The sequence below is a fragment of the Pongo pygmaeus genome, chromosome 13 (assembly GCF_028885625.2).
Source record: "Pongo pygmaeus isolate AG05252 chromosome 13, NHGRI_mPonPyg2-v2.0_pri, whole genome shotgun sequence".
NCBI classification, from domain to species: Eukaryota; Metazoa; Chordata; class Mammalia; order Primates; family Hominidae; genus Pongo; species Pongo pygmaeus.
In genome coordinates, this window is record NC_072386.2 from 79797176 (window position 1) to 79816439 (window position 19264).

Genomic DNA, 19264 nt, shown 5'->3' on the forward strand with positions numbered 1-19264 from the left:
GGTGGAGGGGCTCAGGCCCTGCGGCTTAGAGACTGTGGGCAGGATTTGAGCCTAGGTCTCCCCGGTCCTGGAGCCTGTTGCAAGAAGACGCAGGAAGACAATTGCTCTGAAAATAGAAAGAACCATTGACAAATGTGTGGGATTTGTGATTGTGATGCAAGATGTTTACTCCAGAGATACATCAAGTTGAGGCAATCCCCAGGCCAGGCCCTGCTCTCAGGGCCTCAGTTCACTGTCTGCTGCCTCTCCTGCATTCTTTTCCCCCCTCCCGCATTCTCTCATTCCTGCTCCCCACGGCCTGTCTGCGTCTTCCTCTTCTCACTCTGCTCTCTGTCTCCTGGCTGTGGCTGCCGGTCCCTGTCTCTCATCTCTCTTCGCTCCCATTTGGCCAGCCTGTTTCCCGAGCAGCTGAGTCTTTCCCCTTTGGGCATTGCCTCATTGGCACACTCACCCTTTTTAGTGGTGCCCACTCCACAGCTACATTTGTGAAATGAGCTGCTGTGGTTCTCCCAGAAAAGCCACAAGGCTGTGATGGTGCAAGACAGGCTGGCAGGTGTGCAGGTTAGAGGACTGAATAAATGATGGATCTGTCAATCCAAGGCACTTAATAGAAGATTGGATTCCCATTAAGGGAGCAGATGAAAGACAGAAAGACAGAAGGACACAGCCCCTCTCACCTTCACCTAGGAGAGGGATAAATGTCAGCTGAGAGAACATGGGTAAAGGTGACAAACCTTCGCTGATCAGCAGCTGTGTGACCTTGGTCAGATCACCAAACCTCTCTGTGCTTTAGAGCACTGAGAAGGAATAAAACCTGCCCTGTGTTTACCTTGCTCCCTGGAAGATTTGTGATGAGAATGAAGTCTAAAATACTTTGAAAAATATACTGCACCCTACAAGCTCCATCATAACTGGTGTTTCCAGAAATGCAAACATATTTGCTGCCTAATTCAGCCGTGTTTCTGATCTCTTGTAGCTTGACTGATTCCTACCTTTTTGAGCAATGGGAACCTTTGGTGGTGTAAAGCCTAGAAAAAACTCACAACAATATTAAAAAATGTGTATGACACACATGGTATGTCGGAAGAAACCCAACCATATCTGTGTTTGCAACAACTGCAGTGTACCATGAAGATGACTGGAGTTCTATGGCAACAACATTGCAAGCACTGCTAACCCCACTGTTGTTTCTTGCCTACATTCCTAGTCAAAGTTAATACTAAATTTCTGTCAGAGATGATGAAAAGAAAAGTTTATTTTTCCCCATCTATGCTCATATAGTCCTCCCCCAAATTCCATCTATGGACTTTTGGGAGATCCATGGACCCCAGGTTAGGAATGTTAGAATTAGATGCATTATTTCTTTATAGGTATAGATAAGGAAAAGACTAGAAGGATCAACTGATCTGGCCATTAACTAGTTCAAATACTAAGGAGTAAAATGAGATAAAAGTTTTATGTTTTTACCAGAGATATTTTTGGTTTTGTTTTTAAATTATTTGCAGAGAAAACGCCTCTAGCTATAAGAGTAAGTGCAGGCTTACTTCTAAAAATAAAAGGAGGGCTGGGAGTGGTGGCTCAAGCCTATAATCCCATCACTTTGGGAGCAGAGGTGGGCGGATCACCTGAGGTCAAGAGTTTGAGACCAGCCTGGCCAACATGGTGAAACCTTGTCTCTACTAAAAATATGAAAATTAGGCCAGGTGCGGTGGCTCATGCCTGCAATCCTAGCACTTTGGGAGGCAGAGGTGGATGGATTTCCTGAGCTCAGGAGTTTGAGACCAGCCTGGGCAATATGGTGAAACCCCGTCTCTACTAAAATACAAAAAATTAGCCAGGTGTGGTGGCATGCACCTGTAATCCCAGCTACTTGGGAGGCTGAGGCCGGAGAATTGCTAGAACCCGGGAGGCAGAGGTTGCATTGAGCTGAGATGGTCTCACTGCACACTAGCCTGGGTGACAGAGAGAGACTCCATCTCTTAAAAAAACAAAAAACAAACAAAAAAACTGAAAAGTAGCTGAGGGTGGTGGCATGTGCCCATAGTCCTAGCTACTCGAGAGGTTGAGGTGGGAGGGTCACTTGAGCCCTGGAGGCAGAGGTTGCAGTGAGCCAAGATTGTGTCACGCACTCCAGCGTTGGCGACAGAGCAAGACTATCTAAAAAAAAAAAAAGAAAAGAAAAGATAAGAAATGAAAGGAGAATGCACGCTGCTACTTTCATTTGATAGCTGACTTCCTAAAGGGATTTTTCCATGCCCATCTGAAGAGGTAGAATGATCTGTTTATTGAAGTGGGGACAGAGTCAAGCACTTCCCTGGAACAGGGCGGGGGCTGGGGGTGTAAGGTTGTGTCTGTCCATTTACTGAAAAATGTGCCACGTGCTTAGGCAGACAACTTGCTTGGCATTTCTTTCTTTCTTTTTATTTTTTTTGAGACGGAATCTTCCTCTGTTGCCCATGCTGGAGTGCAGTAGCATGATCTTGGCTCACGGCAAGCTCCACCTCCCGGGTTCACGCCGTTCTCCTGGCTTGGCATTTCTATAGCAGTTGTGTGAAATGTGATTCTTCCTTTCTCATTTCTTACCCCTATAATTTTCATTTGCTTATGAGACTTTTTGAGGTCTAGCTACCCCTGTGCTCAGACAAGTGGCCTACATGTGTTCAGTTAAAGGAGGACCTGGTTGCCCAGAGACAAGCCCTCCGAACAGTGGGAGCCACAGTTCCCGGGTGGGCTCATGAGTAATGCAGCTTTGTGTCCTGCTCGGCCCCTCCAGAGCTTGGAGACCACACCCCAGCTCCCTTTCTGCTACTGGTTCCAGTTTCTTTTTTCCTATGGGTCATAAGCTTTCTACTGTTCATGAAACAAAAGGGGTAAAAAGGTTTCTGGCTGTCAGTTTTTCATATTTTTCTGGTGAGACAGTTTCACAGTTGCTGTAGGTGGGGGGTAGAAACTAGCCTTGTTGGTGATGCTACTTCTGCTTTTCTTTTTTCTTTTTTAACTACGAAAGAACTTGATTTCTGATTCTTGGTAGCAGAGCCTTTCTGCCTGAATGACAGGCGTGGCCAGGAGTCTCAGCTATGCTTGCACCTGTAAGACAGTACACCAGGATCCCCAGCCTTGTGAAGCAGTGCCACCCTTGGGGATTAAGAACACGGGTGCCGGGGTGCCATCTGTCTTGGATCTGCGGGCTGAATGGGTCTGGGTGCAGCCAGGTGTGTGGAATCTCACAGCCTCACGGTGACTGCAGCACAGCCAAAGGCGAGGACAGCTGCTTGGTGTATCATTTCTTCCATCACACCTCAGAGGATGCGGAATCCTATTCCCACTCTATTCCCCTTTACAACATCCGATGTCAGCGCCTTCTGAGCACTTTGAATCCCGAGCCTGCCTACGTAAATCTGGATATGGGACTAAACCATAAATATTGATTACTTTGAAAGCCAATATTTAATCACCCATTGACTAGATTCAACCACTTTTAAAAAACTAGCTGCATTCTCAGAGTTGATTTGATCAGCTCAGTTAGAGGGCACATATGTCCACACTGTGGGGCAGCCATTGTGTGATTGTTTCTTTGGCCACCCTTCTCAGCCAGCTCTTCACCCTCCTGATGAGGAAAGTGCTGGAAGGAGCTGGGCTGGAGCTGACCCACAGTGGGGCCTGCTGGCCGTCAGCCTCTCTGGAGGCCTTTGAAGCAGGCCCAGAGTGGTTTAGATTGGCCATGGGCACCAGAGCATTTGAAGGGACTCCGCTGCTTATCTTCCTCCTCCTCTTCTGAGCAAGACTGCAATATTTCTGCAGATAATTTTGCATTTTCCATGCCCGTCTTCTTGAAGAATTGTCATAAGATGGAGGTAGCCTGGGCTGTCGCCCACCTGCTCTGCCATCCCTGTGGCAGGTTGTCTGGCTGTGCCTCAGTTTCCTCACCTTTCCATGTTGGTCAGGCTGGTCTCAAACTCCCAACCTCAGGTGATCTTCCTACCTTGGCCTCCCAACATACTAGGATTATATGCATGAGCCACCACACCTGGCTTTCATTCTTTACTGACTAAAGTAACCATGAATAAAAAATGCATATAAGCCACCTGTCCCATAGCAGGTACTTAATACATGGCAGCTATTGTTATTTTGTGTAGGTCTGAGTGAACATAGGACCATCTTTCCCATCAAAATATATGCGGACAATCAAACAAATAACAGAATCCCCCAAGAAAACATCCAAGTGTAATTCGATTTCTAGCATTCACGGTTTATGTGAATGAACTCTTGTAATGCAGCACCAGGCCTTTCTTAGCTACTAGAAAAAAATGACTTCTGTATTTGTAGGGTAAGGGATGCCGCTTTACACCCGGGTTGAGACTTGCCGGGCCTCTTATGTGTCGAGAACAATGGGGCTAGAAGGAGGCTGGCTGGGGTGGGAGCAGGCTGCAGCAAGTCCTTCCCAAAGCCGCAGGCGTTTCTCCACTCAGCACTGAGGCCATCACATGTGGCTGCCTGTGGACATCAGCAGGGCCAACGAAGTGAGTCAGGTGTTGAGGGATGTGTGTGTCATGCCATCATAAAGCCAGGATCAAGACATCTGCCCTCCCGGAATGAAGAGCAGTGTTATCCCTTAATGCAAAGCTCAGGCTCAGTAGTCCTCTTTCACATATTTACCTTCCTAAAATTTCACCAGGTGCATAATAGCACAATTAATAGCGCTGCCTCGTGTCCCGAATACTAACACCCTCTGCCTTGTAAGGATTTGTGAGTCAGCTATAAAATTTCACTGAAGATTGTTTTGCCCAAGCTTGATTTCCTTCATGCCCATAAACTCTTAGACACCACTTTCTGTTTTTCTATTTTCAGACTGAATCGAACAAAAATATTTAACTTTTACTCAGTGCTAAGTCTTTGCTTTCACTTTAAAATACATTATCTTTTCCAAACCATATACATATATTTTAATGGGTTGTTACTAGTTCATACTTGATCCATATTTTGTAGCTGAAAAAGTCCAAAGGCTGGAAGGTTTGGTTTCCAGAGCCCTGGACATCCTTGGAGGCAAATGCAAGCCCACTGTAATGAAGCAAGAAGGGAGGCTGGCTATGCTGGGTGCAGCCTGGTGCTGAGGCCTGGCCCTTTGATTTCTATGTGTGAGAATGCTCAAGTTGTAACTAGTCTAAGTGGAAATTAGGAAAATGGGGACCCTGGGGGGATGGTGATCCAAGTTGCCAATTGTCCTTTAGGACTGTCATTGTTTTTTCTCACATTCTTGTCTTAGATTCTGCAGATGTGGTGATGTGGCAGGAGTAGTTAATAGTAGTAGTCATGGTATTTAACATCTGTGAAATCATACACACTTGGTAACCTTATGTTGATTCCACACCACACCATCTAATCACCATTTTCTCTTTCCTTTTTTCCTTCTCCCTTTCTCCCTCCCTCCTTTTTTCCTTTTCTTCTTCTATTCCCTGTTTTTTAAAGGCAATGTTGACATCATGATGGTTAGTAAAAAACAAACATTTACTCCAGCTTAAACAGCCCAAGAAATAAGAATCCTTGAGTTCTGATTAAGTTCTGTCTCTTACTCATTTACAAAATAAGAATGACAAAACTCCTCTCGGGGGTGTTATGGGCATTAGACAGATATTAGGGATGATGGTTAATTACAAGCAAGGCTGCTCCTATGGCCAGGAATAAAAACGCTTGTACCTACTTAACAGGCTGGCATGATTCATGTCTGGTGAGTTCACCCTTTGATTCAGGTGCCAGGTGTGATCAGCTCTTTCATATACATTATCCAATTAGCGGGATGAGCCTCCTGGCTGGCAAGCTCTGCTGGCTGCTCACTGCAGGCTCTTCAGGGTTGTCATGGAGACCATTGGAGCAGATGCCTTAAGCTGGCTGAGGTGTTTCTGAAAGATGGGAATCCCGGCTGGGGGACCCCAGATTCTAAACCAGGGCCATGTGGACCTGAAGAAGATAACCCCCAAATCCCAGACTCCTACAAAGCCAGAGTGTCTAGCCAACATCGCAATAGTCAAGCATGCCACCACATGGCTCACAGGGAGAAGGTGTTCTGAACTCCCCCGGCTCATCTCTGGGTGTCTAACTGCACGCGGAAGCCAGGTGCTGGCTGCTGTGTTCCCAAGAGGCTCAGCCTAAGCTAGGAAGGCCAAAGTCAAGTGAGGTAGGGCTTGGTGGAAAGTCTGTACCCTCTTTGGGGCAGCATTGGAAGAATGAATTGACTCAGACTTTCCAGTTCCACTTCAAGCCAATGTGGTGGGTGAGGCTGGCCCTAGAGGCGGACCCAGTAAGCACTGGAGAGTCAGCACAGGAGGCTTCTGGAGGTCCCCAGGGTCTCCTTTGCCACAATTGACACAAATCTCTTGATTAGACTGGCAAACCAGGCTCTTATAGAGTATGTCCTTCCTGGTAATGGTAATGGTTAGGACCCTTTTCTGAGTTTCTATTAAGTGCCAGGCACTGTGCTTCACCTACATTCTTTCACTCAACCCACATGTTAACCCTAGGCAGCAAGTAATAGGGTATCTAATTTTTAGGTGAAGAAACTGAGGCCCCCACATAGCTATTGGCAGAGATGGGATTTGAACCCAGTTGTATCTGGCTCTAAAGACTAACAGACTATTATGAAGAACCAATGACCAAGAAACAGTGGACATTCAGTCCACAGCATTTGTTTCTTACAGTCTTGCTCATTTAGAGACATCACTTATGCAAAGGGTAGAGAAGAAAAGATAACATTGTGGGTGGCACCAACCAGTTAGTGTGGTTGCTATGGCAACCCGTATCCCTGGTCCATAACAAGTGCTACCCCATAGCAATTCCCATGATCTCTGCTTCTGCATGGGAAACCAAGAAGATCAATGTATTAGTGCAGGACAGAGATAGCCAACTGTTCCCAACATCCATTCATCTTTTCTTCCTTTTAGGAATAGAAACCCTCAGAATTTTAATTGCATGCCTAGACTTTCATCTAGAGACTGCATTTCCCAGACTCCTTTGCTGCTAGATATGTCCATGTGACCAAGTTTGGGCCAATGAGATGAGGAAGGAAGTGATGTGTGCCTTAGGAAAAAAGGGAAATGTCCACTACTTCTTCCCCCTCACCCCTCAACCTAGGAAATTGGAGTAGTTGCCTGGAACCCAGAAATAGAAGCCATGTGTTGAAAGTGGCAGAGTGGTCACACTGGCCCAGGCTGTTTGCGTTTGTCGTCTTGTATTTGAAGGAAATAAATGTATTTCTGCCACTGTATTTTTAGGCCTTTGCTATAGCCATGCAGCCTATATCCCAACTCATGTAGTCCAATGGTGAAAGGTGACCTAAAATGGATCATTACTATAAGAGAATTCCCCCATTGTTTCCCTGCCTCCCCACTCAATGTTAAAACACTGAATATCTTTCAATGTCTGACTCCATATGAAGGGCCTTTCTTTACATAGCCCAGTTAATCAGGGCCAGGTGGATTCACTAAATGCACCCACGAAAGAAGAGATTAAGGAGATTGCAGAAGCAATGCACGGTATGGCACTGACCTCTCTGTCAACAAGCCAGGGTGCTTGTTTGACTCTCATTTAAAAGATAAAACCCAATCTTCATTTTTATCTTAAATAATCACTGGGAAGAAATTGTATGCATCTAGGACATACCTGGAATAAATAATAAATGGGCTTTCTTCATTTGATCTAGAGAACACAGAAGGCAGAAAGAAAAAAAAAACACGTGAAGAGAAACACAAAGCAACTTTTCTTTGAAATGTAAATGGAATTGTGTGTGGTCTGGTAGAAGCAGCTCTGGGCAGGGGTGGGGGGTCTGGAAACCCAGGTTCCAACTCCTACTCAGAGCCTCAGAATGTGTAAAAGGAGAAAGGGAGGGTCCTAAGTCCCTTCCCACGTCACCATGGTCAGATTCTGGGGAAGCTCGCATTTTCCAAAGCTGATGTCAACATCTCCCATCTCACGAGCTCTTCTACAATATGGGCCTTCCCTTCCCTTCCCACAAGAGTAAGGGAGACTAAAGCCCTTCCCTTAGATCTGGCTTAGCTGTGGTGACACATGGCTCCCCAAGTCAAAGGAGGCCATGTAGCTTTTACGTAGGGACCTGGAAATCATAGTCTTTGGAAGCTTTCTGTCTGGGTCATGCTGTGAGAAGCTGGAGGCATGGGAAAGGCTGCATGCAGGTTCTCTGGTGCATGGTCCCAAGGAACCCAGCCTCATGCAGGAGAGCAGCTTCTAGAAGATTCCAGCCCCAGGCATTGGAGTCTTACCAGCTGAGGCCCAAGCATCATGGAGAAGAGGTCACGTCCTCTATAACCACTCCTAATGCCATCTCTGCCCCACAGAATCTGTGAGCATGGGCTATTTTGTACCACTAAGTTTGTGCCTGTTATTCCGCGGTAATAACTGGAACAGAATTGAATATCCTTCCCGCGGTGCACACTTAGAGTGAAATGTAAAGCACACCTTGAAAAACATGTCTTGAGTTATTAGTCATCCGGAAAGTTCCTCATTATAATATTGGTGTGGAAAGATCAGCCCACACGTAGATGTTTGGTGGGTGAAAGAAAAGTCATCAAACAGTAAGATCAAAAGGGCCCCTTTGGATAAATGCAGACACTCAGCACCGTGGAGTTGGGTGGCATGCTTGTTCTGTGCTCACTATCCCAGTTCTTAAAACAACTACAGTCCCGTCACAGGCCAGAGACCAGGGCGTGAAAACGGATGCAGATCCCCTAGGCTGCGGCTGCTGCTGCGGCTCCTCTCACAGGCCTGGTTGGGCCTTGGGACCCTCCAGAGCCCAAAGGGTGAGTGTAGCCACTTGGTGATTCCTGGATGCTGCCCTCACTCCCTAAGGATTGATGAAAATCTCAACTCCCAATATTTTGTCTGCTTTTTAATTTTGGCTCTGTTTTGTTTTCCTTAGGATAGATTTGAATTGTTAGGTGGGCAAATCTTCCCATGGAGAAAGTAGAAATAGGGTGTGCTGGGTTCCCTGGGGCAGCAGTTCACAACAAAATTTGTTCTGTTGTTTTAACTAGGGATTTACTTAGAATTCAACCCCTTTTGACATTTTGCTTTTTATTCAACAGGAACCACTCATGTGGCTCGTAAGTCAAAGCAAGCTCTGAGTGAGTGGCTTCCTTCCCTTGGAGCTGCCTGTCTGGTGACCTCCTCTGTCAGGTTTCCACTTCCATGAACTCTGTGTGACTCCTTCCTGATTTTCCATATGCAAATGCAAGCAAACGTAGTACCATTTCCTTTATTTTCCCTTTTGTACACAAAGGGTGACATTCCCTGCCTCTGTTTCTGAGGATGTATTCAACCATAAACTTCAGGCTATTATTAAAATAAAACCACTCTTAATGGTAATGTGATTGTGATGGTTAATGTGTGTGTCACCTTGGCTAGGCTATGGTGCTCAGCTGTTTGATCAGCACCAGCCTACGTGTTGCAGTGAAGGTGTTTTCTAGATGTGATTAACATTTAAAGCAGAGACTGTGAGTAAAGAAGATGACCTTTCCTAATGAGGGTGGGCCTTATCCAATCAGTTGAAGGCCTTCTAAGCAAAGACTGAGGTTTCCTAAAGGAGAAGGAATTCTGCCTTAAGGATGTAACACAGGAACCCTGCCTGAGTTTTCAGTCTGCCAGCTTTCCCTGCAGAGATCAAATTTAAGATGGCAAAATCAACACACTTACATTTCCAGCCTGCTGGAACCAACTAGGCCCCCTGGCAGGCCCTCCTGCCAGGCCCCACAATCACAGGAACTCATTCCTTAAAAGGAAATCTCTCTCTCTCTAAGTATAGACATACACATGCATCCTATTGGTCTGTTTCTCTGGAGAGCCCTCATGCAGTAGTTACATCTTTATTCTTAGGAGGCGCCTGCTGAGGAATGCAAGAGTGAGTTGTTTTGATGTCTGTAACTAGCTTCCAACCGGTTCCACGAGAGAAAGCGAGCGGAGGCAGAGAAATCACAACATGCTACGAAGCGCTGGATCCAGGTGATATGTCGCAGTGTTTGTTGTCTTCCAACTTTTCAGCGTGTGAAAACATTTTCACAACAAGAACGGAGGCATCACTTCCCCACCTGCATTTCTGCTTAGGGTCTTGCATGCGGGGAAAGGGGCCAGCACAGTCCATGGGTCTCCCAGGCAGTCCGTGGGTCCCGTCCTGAGCACCGCAGCATCAAGAGCAGGCTGGGGTGAAAAGGAAAGTAGCGTTCTAGGAAAGCCCCAGGCCTGCTGGTGCTGAGGATGCAGCCGGTGGGGTTCTTTTTTCCCAGGCACCGGGGCCCTGCCAGGAGGACCCCTTGGGGGAGTGTGAGCAGAAAGGGGGCGGGCTGGATTTTGTTGCTCTCTCTTAGACCAGGGTCACACCCAGCTCAAGAAAGTCAGGCTCGGGACCTCTGTCAATCCAGCCTCCGCCAGTGTTTTCTAAACCTGTATCTTCTTCCCTTCCCCCGACTGACTCACCCTCCACGCAGCCTACAGAAGGCGGGTTGTGGGGGCGGGGGCCGTGGGGACGGGAGACCGCATGTGTCTGGGAAAGGGAGATGAGGGGGTCGTTCCGTCCCCTGGGAGATGATGGCTTGTGCCAGGCTCCTGTCCGCCCAGTACTTCCAGCTGCATCTTATGTCTGGTCTTTTCTGGAGGGTCCGAACACCAATCTTTTCATCCCTTCCTGCAGAGCTAGCTCACTACGGAGACAACTGTGTAATTAGAAGCAGGCGCACAAAACAGGAAGGGAGAGCCCTAAGTTTGAAGAGCAATCTTTGCTGAGTGTGTGCATGAGCGTGTGAAAGTGGCCGGCCGTTTACACACCACCAGGGGCAGTGGTGTGTGAAGGAGGTGGCTCCTGGTGACCGCCTCAGTCTGGGAGTCAGGCGGTAAGCTGACAGCGGCGGTGTGTTGCCACCTTTGCGCAGCGGCTCTCCTCTAAAGCCAGCAGTCCTGCCATGACAGCCTTAAGCACACCACTTCCCCTTCCTGAGCCTCGGTTTCCTTATCTGTAATGTGGTAATGACACTTTTGCCTATCCTAGGATTATTATGAGTCATGATTTTGAAGCCCTCAGTAGAAAACCCGCCCCACTCCCAAGCACCCAGTCAATGTTATCTGGGTTGTTTTTTAAAGAACAAAGCATTTTGTGTCTGGAGAATTGTTACTCTTAAGATAAATAAAGATGGAATTGGGCTCTGCCAAGAAACAGCAATATGCATTTTTAGATACTTGTGAAAATTAGACGAGCAAGGTTTAAGTAAAATATGGAGATTTCGTTTAACAAAATACCAATTTCTAAATGACAAAAAAAAAATGAGATGGAACTCTGGTTATGAATTTGCTAACCAGAGTCTACAGATTGTAGCCATTGTAGCCAATATGGAAAACCTTTATTGCTTTTTTTTTTTTTTTCTGCAATGACTATGTTGGACAAAGCAGTTGTCTCTGAGTGTGAATGTAGCTGAGAGAAATGATAAGACATCAAACTTTTGTCTGCAACTGCTCCTAGTTATAGATTTTTTTTTTTTTTTTTTTTTTTTTTTTTTTTTTTTGCTATCTCCTTTATTTGCTATTTGGCTGCTTGGACCAGCTTGAATTGGAAAATTGGTGTCTTTCTCCAAAGAAAGTCAGTTCCCTCTTGGTTGCCGTACTTGTGTGGTCCCTCCTCTTCTGTGCTCATTCTGGTGACTCATGAAAATAGGTAAAAGAGATGTGTAAATATTTATAGATATATGAAAACCTGAATAGCTGTGATCAACTAAAATGAGTGCAATGGTTTCCTAAATGGGATTGGAGAAACACCCTCAGTGGCCTCTTTGAAAGAACCTTAAAAAGACACAGATACCCCAGCTTTCCCTACAGAGGCAATATTGGGAAGGGGCAAGCCCAGTATATTGATTTGTTTTCAAACTGCTAACAAAGACATATCCAAGACTAGGTAATGTATAAAGAAAAAGAGGTTTAATGGAGCCACAGTTCACATGGCTGGGCAGGCCTCACAATCATGGCGGAAGGCAAAGGAGGAGAAAGGCATGTCTTACATGGAGGCAGGCAAGAGAGCATGTGCAGGGGAACTGCCCTTTATAAAACCATCAGATCACATGAGACTTATTCACTATCATGAGAACAGCATGGGAAAAACCACCCCCATGATTCAATTATCTCCCACCACATCCCTCCCATGACAAGTGGGGGTTATGGGAGCTACAATTTAAGATGAGATTTGGGTGGGGACACAGCCAAACCATATCACCGAGGAAAGGAGGGTTTCACCACGTGGCTGTGCCATTCTAGAACAGAGGGCCTGTTTCTCTCTACGATGCAAGTACCAGCGCCTCTGAGGATAGAAGAAAACAAATGGTTAATACCCAGGGACACTAACCAGTGAAGGGGAGACAAGACATCTTTGAGTCAGAGGGCAAGATGGAGAGCACCTTCCAGCATCAGCAGCCGGGCCCTGCTCTCAGGGCTGCTTGGGGCAGCTGCTCTGAGAAAGAAATGATAGCTGCTATAATCTAAATGTTTGTGTCAATCCAAAATTCACAGGTTGAAATCCTAACCCCTAAGGTGAGGGTATGAGAAGGTGGGGCCTTTGGAAGGTGATTAGGTCACCAGGGTAGAACCCTCATGAATGGGATTTGTGCCCCTATACAAGAGGCCCAAGAGAGACTGCTCACCTTTTCTGCTATGAGGGGACACAACAAGAAGATGTCTGTCTGTGAACCAGGAAGTGGGCCCTTCCCAGACACTGGATCTGCTGGCATTTTGATCGTGAACTTTCAACCTCCAAAACTGTGAGAAATAAACTTCTATTGTTTATAACCACCCACCCAGGTTATAACCACCCACCCAGGTTATGGCATTTTGTCACAGCAGCCTGAATTGACAGAGACAACAGCTGACGCAGGTGGAGAATGCAGGCTGGTTCTTGTGCATTGGGTCTGGATAAGGCTGTGTATGCAGAAGGCATGCCAGGAGTTCCATGTGGGAAAAGCGTGGCTGCTGGGACCCCAGGCTCCTCTTCACCTCCTTCTGGTCACCTTTTCTACCCACCCCTGGTGATTCTGTAGTAATGAAGCACCAACTGGGGAAAGTGGTAGTGGGTCTATTCTGGGACTGTGAGGAGCAGAAGAGACAGCAGCCTCACTGAGAGAGTCGGGGACAGATAGGGGATTTGCTTTCTGAAACGGGGTTCCAGAGAGGCAGCACCCCATTGTGTGATGTGCATGGATAGAGTGAGGTACAAAATCTGTTTTCTCCCTGGCTTTTTCACACTTGAATCAGTCATGAGTGGCTTGTGGCAGAGGTTGTAGAGAAAAATTTAAATAACAATTTCATCCAAGGTAAAGCAAATCCCCATATCTGTAAGATGATGGGCAAGGGATAGTAGTTTAAGAAGTCCATGAAGTAGCAGCAAGGATGGAAAGGAAGAACAGTGTGCAAGCTCAAGCCCTCTGGGGGTGTGCAGTCTAGGGGATGGCCCACCCAGACACCCAAGGCCAAGGAAGGGTGTGTCCTGAGAAAGTGCCCATGTTCACGGGGTCCGTGTGAAAGGAGAGAAAGCAGCCCCTTTAAACAAACACATGACCTGCTTTGTATTGTGCTGTGTCAGCGACAACAACCCAGATGACCTGGCTTCCAGCCAGCTGTCTATGTGGGGCAGCTACCAGCTCTCCTGCTGGGACCATCATGCCCAGAACCTGCAAAGCGGGTGCTTGGGGCCGCACGGTCATGCTGTCGGCAGAAACACTCCAGGGCCAAATGTGCTCTTGTTTCAAAATTTGGCTCTTAGAAAAACTATGTGACTCAGCAGGATCCAGACAGAGAAAGTCATCTTTGCCCTACTTGTAGATGGGCAAGGCACAGAGGTGTTTGCCAAAGTCAATTTGGTGAGTCCATGAAAATGACCAGCGGATCTTCTCATGATTATAGACATGCCTTAAAGGCAAAGAGTGGAGTCCCTCTCCTTAAAACTTCCTTAGGGTAATGTCTGCCACCTCTCCTCTTGTGCGTTTTAGGTGGAACTCAGGCGCACACATGGGCCCCATTTCAGGGGTGAACATGGAAGAAAGGACATCTGAGGAAAGGACATGGTTACTGTGGTTGCGAAATGCCACAAGCTCAGTGGCATAAAACAACACAAATGCATCATTTCACAACTCCACCGAGAATCCAGGTCACATGGGCCCTTTGCTTAGTGTTTCACAGGCTGAAATTGTGAGGTGGCAGATCTCTGCTCCCTTGATAGCTGTGGCCTGGGGGCACTCTCCGCTCCTAGGGCCACCCCATGGGTAATTTACAACATGCTTCTTGCTCCTTTACCCAGCCCAGCAGGAATGCCTCTGTCTGGCTTTCTCCTGTGCAGTCAGCTGGGGAAAATTCTGTGCATTTAAAGACCTCACATAATGGGATCAAACCCAGCCGGGACCCTCTCCCTGTGGCCTACCATGGTCACAGGAATGATGTGCTGTCATGTCCCCAGAGGACCTGTGCTTAGGGGAAGAGATTTCACAGGCAAGCACACCAGGGTTGAGGGCCTTGGGGGCCACCTTAGAATCCTGCCTACCACAGGTGCCAATGGGATCTGATGCAGGAACAGGGTTTCAGCCATCATTCCCTCAGGTATGATGGCACTGTTATATCTTTTTATCCAGTATACCTGGGTTCAGCTGTTTGCCCCTCCAAACATCAAATCACTGTTTTCACATTTTTGAGTTTTATGGAATGTGGACAAATTGGAGATCTTTTATGCTCAGAAAACATTTCAAATTTCTGCACATCACCTGGCTCTCTGTTTATGTGGGGCTTTGCTCTGTCACATTCTAGAAAGCTCTGAGCCCCTGTGTCAGTTGCCGGCCGAACTGACTCATGGTCCTGCTCCTCCTCACAGCAGGGTGTGGACTGAACAGACCCAGAGTTCCCTCCTGGGACCCTCCTTGGGCCCCAGAGGTCCCCACTGTTTCTGCAAGGGTAAGGGTGGATTGACCCACAGTCTCATTGCTCAGCGACGGAGTAGGGAGAAAAGCCTGCCCCACATGGGTTTAAAGACGTTATGGGAGGCCAGGCATGGTGCCTCATGCCTGTAACACCAGCACTTTGGAAGGCTGACGTGAGGATCATTTGAGCCTAGGGGTTTGAGACCAGCCCGGGCAATATGGTGAGACACCATCTCTACAAAAAAACAGGAAAAAATTAGCTGGGTGTGGTGCTGCACACCTGTAGTCCCCACTACTTGGGAGGGTGAGGCAGGAGGATCACTTGAGACCAGAAGGTCGAGGCTGCAGTGAGCTGTGATAGCACCACTGCACTCCTGCCTGGGCGACAGAGAGAAATCCTGTCTAATAAAAGAAAGAAAGAAAGATAGGAAGAAAGGACATTATGAGGATTTAATGTTTCCAACTAGTCCTTAGCCATGAGTTTTTCTCCAGCCTCTGAAGAACACTTAATAAACACTGTATTGATTAACTATACTTTGTTCCAATTCAATAAACTATACGTAGAATCAGATGTCTTTTTTTTTTTTTGAGAAGGAGTCTCACTCTGTCGCCCAGTCTGGAGTACAGTGGTGTGATCTTGGTTCACTGCAACTTCCACCTGCCGAGTTCAAGCAATTCTCCTGCCTCAGCCTCCTGAGTAGCTGGGACTACAAGCACATGCCACCATGCCTGGCTAAGTTTTTGTATTTTTAGTAGAGATGGGGTTTCACCATATTGGCCAGGCTGGTCTCGATCTCCTGACCTTGAGATCCACCCACCTCGGCTTCCCAAAGTGCTGGGATTACAGGCGTGAACCACCACACCCGGCCTAGATGTCTCTCTTTTAAAAGGGAGTGCTCTGGAGCTGACATAGAAAGATTCTGCTTTTGGACTTCATGGCAGCTACGGAGTCCAACATTTGCCATGCCAGCATACCAACTTTATCCTCAGTCTAACATTTTACCTGAAATAGATTTTTCCTCTATAATCTTATAAAGAAAATTTTATATCCCTACTGAAGGCGTAGGTTTGCTATACCAGTTCTATTGTTTATAATATGCTCTAAAATAGATATACAGTTCTTAGGGTATAATATTTGTCAGTGTAACATCTGAAACATTTTGGGAAACCCTACTTTAATATGAAGAATAGATTGGTTTCAGCAAATTTCACTAGGAAAAACCAATATAGTTGTATTTCCTTTGCTATATCTAGGGTATTTGTTTAGAAAGTATTCCAGTGAAAGTTATTCTTGTGGAAGAATAAGGTCATACTGACCTTGGGTTCCTTCCCAGTTCCTAGCATTTCCTTCATTGCCGAGCAGAATTGGAACTAAGTATTTTCAAGAGACCCATACTGTGAAACTGACAAGAGATGTTGCACTTGAGGCCCACTGATGTTCCTGATGTAAAGGCTGTCTCTGTTGTTGAGGAAATGGGCCTTTTACACACTGAGCTATCATGCAGGTGATTGGGAGTTTCATTGCTGATTGAAGATCTAGGTCCTTTGTGCTGTTTAATACATTCCCAGCCCTTGACCCCCTGACTTGCCTCTGTCACTGTCAGCCCTTGCCTTCCCCCAGGCTGGTGTGGGGACTGCCTCCTCCCTTGTCTAATAGGACACCTGCTTGGCATGTCCAACCTCAGGTCGCCCTGAGGCTGCTCACAGGTGCTGGGGGTGGTGCAGTTCCTGCCTGGTGGGGCTGGCAGGGTGTCCATGTGGACAATAAGAACTGGGCCCAAGGGCATTAGCTGAATGCCTCCAAGGAGGAGAGGAGGCCTCTGTAGGTTTGAGCAATGACTGTGCTGACAGCAAACACAAACCCTCTCTAGGTGCCTCAGTCCTCTTAAGAATTCATACTCACTGTTTTGTTTAGAAGGCAAAAATGCCAACCAGGTCAAGGTTCTGGGACACCACCCACTTTCTTTTTTGAGCTGAGAATGTCACTGTGTTTGTGGCCCAGGTGAGCCCCACCCTACCTCCCAAACGTGTCAGGGTTGAATGTATTTTCTCTGTCTTCTAAATTGTTGTAAGTTGGAATGACTTGTGGTCCTGCTAAGTGGGCATTGTGTACGTGTAGTGTTTTAGTGTGGAAGGAGCGCTCAGGCCACATCTCCCTTCCTTCAGGAGGCACAAACACCTGGTCAGCTAAGCAGGGGTGGGGGCTCTGCACACAGCCAACTGTCCACCCCTCCACCCCTCCATTTAGTCAGGTCAACGGGGACAAGCTGCGGGAGCTCTCTGTGCCTGTTTCCTTGTCTGTAAAGTGGGAGAGGTAAGGTAGCTAGCTTAGCACAGGACATTTTGTCAATATCAAATGTGTGAAACGGAGAACAGGGCTTCCTTGGTGTGTAGTCAGTAAAATGCTAGTAAAAATATACTGGCTAGTCTGCTGAGACACAATTTCACCCAACACACAGTTTTAGCCTGAAGTTTGTTGGGTCCCAGAACTTCTTACTTCATCTCTCAAAACATCTTGGATTTTCCCTTTTGGAGTTCCAAACTTGAAAAGATTGTAATTTGCCATTCCTCAAATCCCTGTTTTACTTTGCTTAAATTAAAAAACAAAAACTTTTACCTCCACTTTGGCAAACCCTTGTGGGAAATGATATAAAGGTTAATGGAAGTTATTTGCAGACAAGTTGGTTTGGAGTAATTGTAAGGAGGACTAGGAGCCCTGCAGAATGGAACTTTAGCAATATTAGGTTGGTGCAAAAGTAATTGTGGTTTCTGCGTTGTTGGAATTTGCCATTTGATACTGGAATACATTCTTAAATACATGTGGTTATGTTATACATCATTTTAATGTGCATTTCTCGCTTTTTTTTTGCTAATGACTTATTCCTTGCTGTTTATTTTATGTTTATTCTAGACTATGGAAATGATGTTAGACAAAAAGCAAATTCGAGTGATTTTCTTTTTTGAGTTCAAAATGGATCATAAAGCAGCAGAGACAACTCGCAACATCAACAACGCATTTGGCTCAGGAACTACTAATGAATGTACAGTGCAGTGGTGGTTCAAAAAGTTTTGCAAGGGAGACGAGAGCCTTGAAGATGAGGAGCATAGTGGCTGGCCATTGGCAGTTGACAAAGGCCAATTGAGAACAACCATCAAAGCTGATCCTCCTACAGCTACATGAGAAGTTGCCGAAGATCTCAACATCAACCATTCTATGGTTGTTCAGCATTAGCAGCAAATTGGAAGTGACAAAGCTTGATAAGCAAAAATTTAAAAAATCATTGTTTTAAAGTGTTGTCTCCTATTATTCTATGCAACAATGAACCATTTTTTGATTGGATTGTGACGTGCAATGAAAAATGGATTTTACACAATGACCAGCAATGACCAGCTCTGTGGTTGGACTGAGAAGAAGCTCCAAGGCACTTCCCAAAGCCAAACCTGCACCAAAAAAGGTCATGGTCATGGTTTGGTGGTCAGCTGCCAGTCTGATCCACTACAGCTTTCTGAATCCTGGTGAAACCATTAAATCTGGGAAGTCTGCTCAGCAAATCGATGAGATGCACCAAAAACTGCAACATCTGCAGCTGGCATTGGTCAACAGAAAGGTCCCAATTCTCCATGACAATGCCTGACCGCACATTGCACAACCAACCCTTCAAAAGTTGAACAAGTAGGGCCACGAAGTTTTGCCTCATCCACCATATTTAGCTGACCTCTTGCCAACTGAATTACCACTTCTTCAAGCATCTTAACAACTTTTTGCAGGGAAAATGCTTCCACAATCAGTAGGATGCAGAAAATGCTTTCCAAGAGTTCTTTGAATTCCAAAGCACGGATTTGTATGATACAGGAATAAACAAACTTATTTCTTGTTGGCAAAAATGTGTTGATTGTAGTGGGTCCTGTTCTGATTAATAAGAATTTGTTTGAGCCTAGTTATAATGATTTAAAATTCATGGCCTGAAACTGCAATTACTATTCCACTAACCTGGCAAAAACCTGGCTCTGGGCATGTTGTTCTCATGGCAAAGGGCAGGGCCAGACCTCTTCACTGCTGCTTCTTGGGTTGGTGGTAATGACATTGGAATGTCTGTATCCCCAGGGTCCAGCACTCACTGGTCTCTTGCACTGTATAAGCACTTACTCCTGGGAAAGCTCACCCAGGACCATGGCTTGTGTTCCCTCTGAAGCTGATGGCTTCTGAGTGCAGGCCTCAAACTCATATCCTCTGGCCACCCTCAGCTCCACTCGGGTAATTCGAGAACATCAGAAACCGCACAAGCCCCAACCAGACTCAGCATTCATGGTCTGCACCCTGCCCT

At 46.4% G+C, this 19264-nt stretch overlaps 1 pseudogene; it reads left to right on the plus strand.

Annotated features, from left to right (window-relative positions):
- Nucleotides 1-18857, plus strand: part of LOC129044379 (histone-lysine N-methyltransferase SETMAR-like) — a 65563-nt pseudogene extending 46706 nt beyond the window's left edge.
- The last annotated feature ends 407 nt before the right edge of the window (nt 18858-19264 follow it).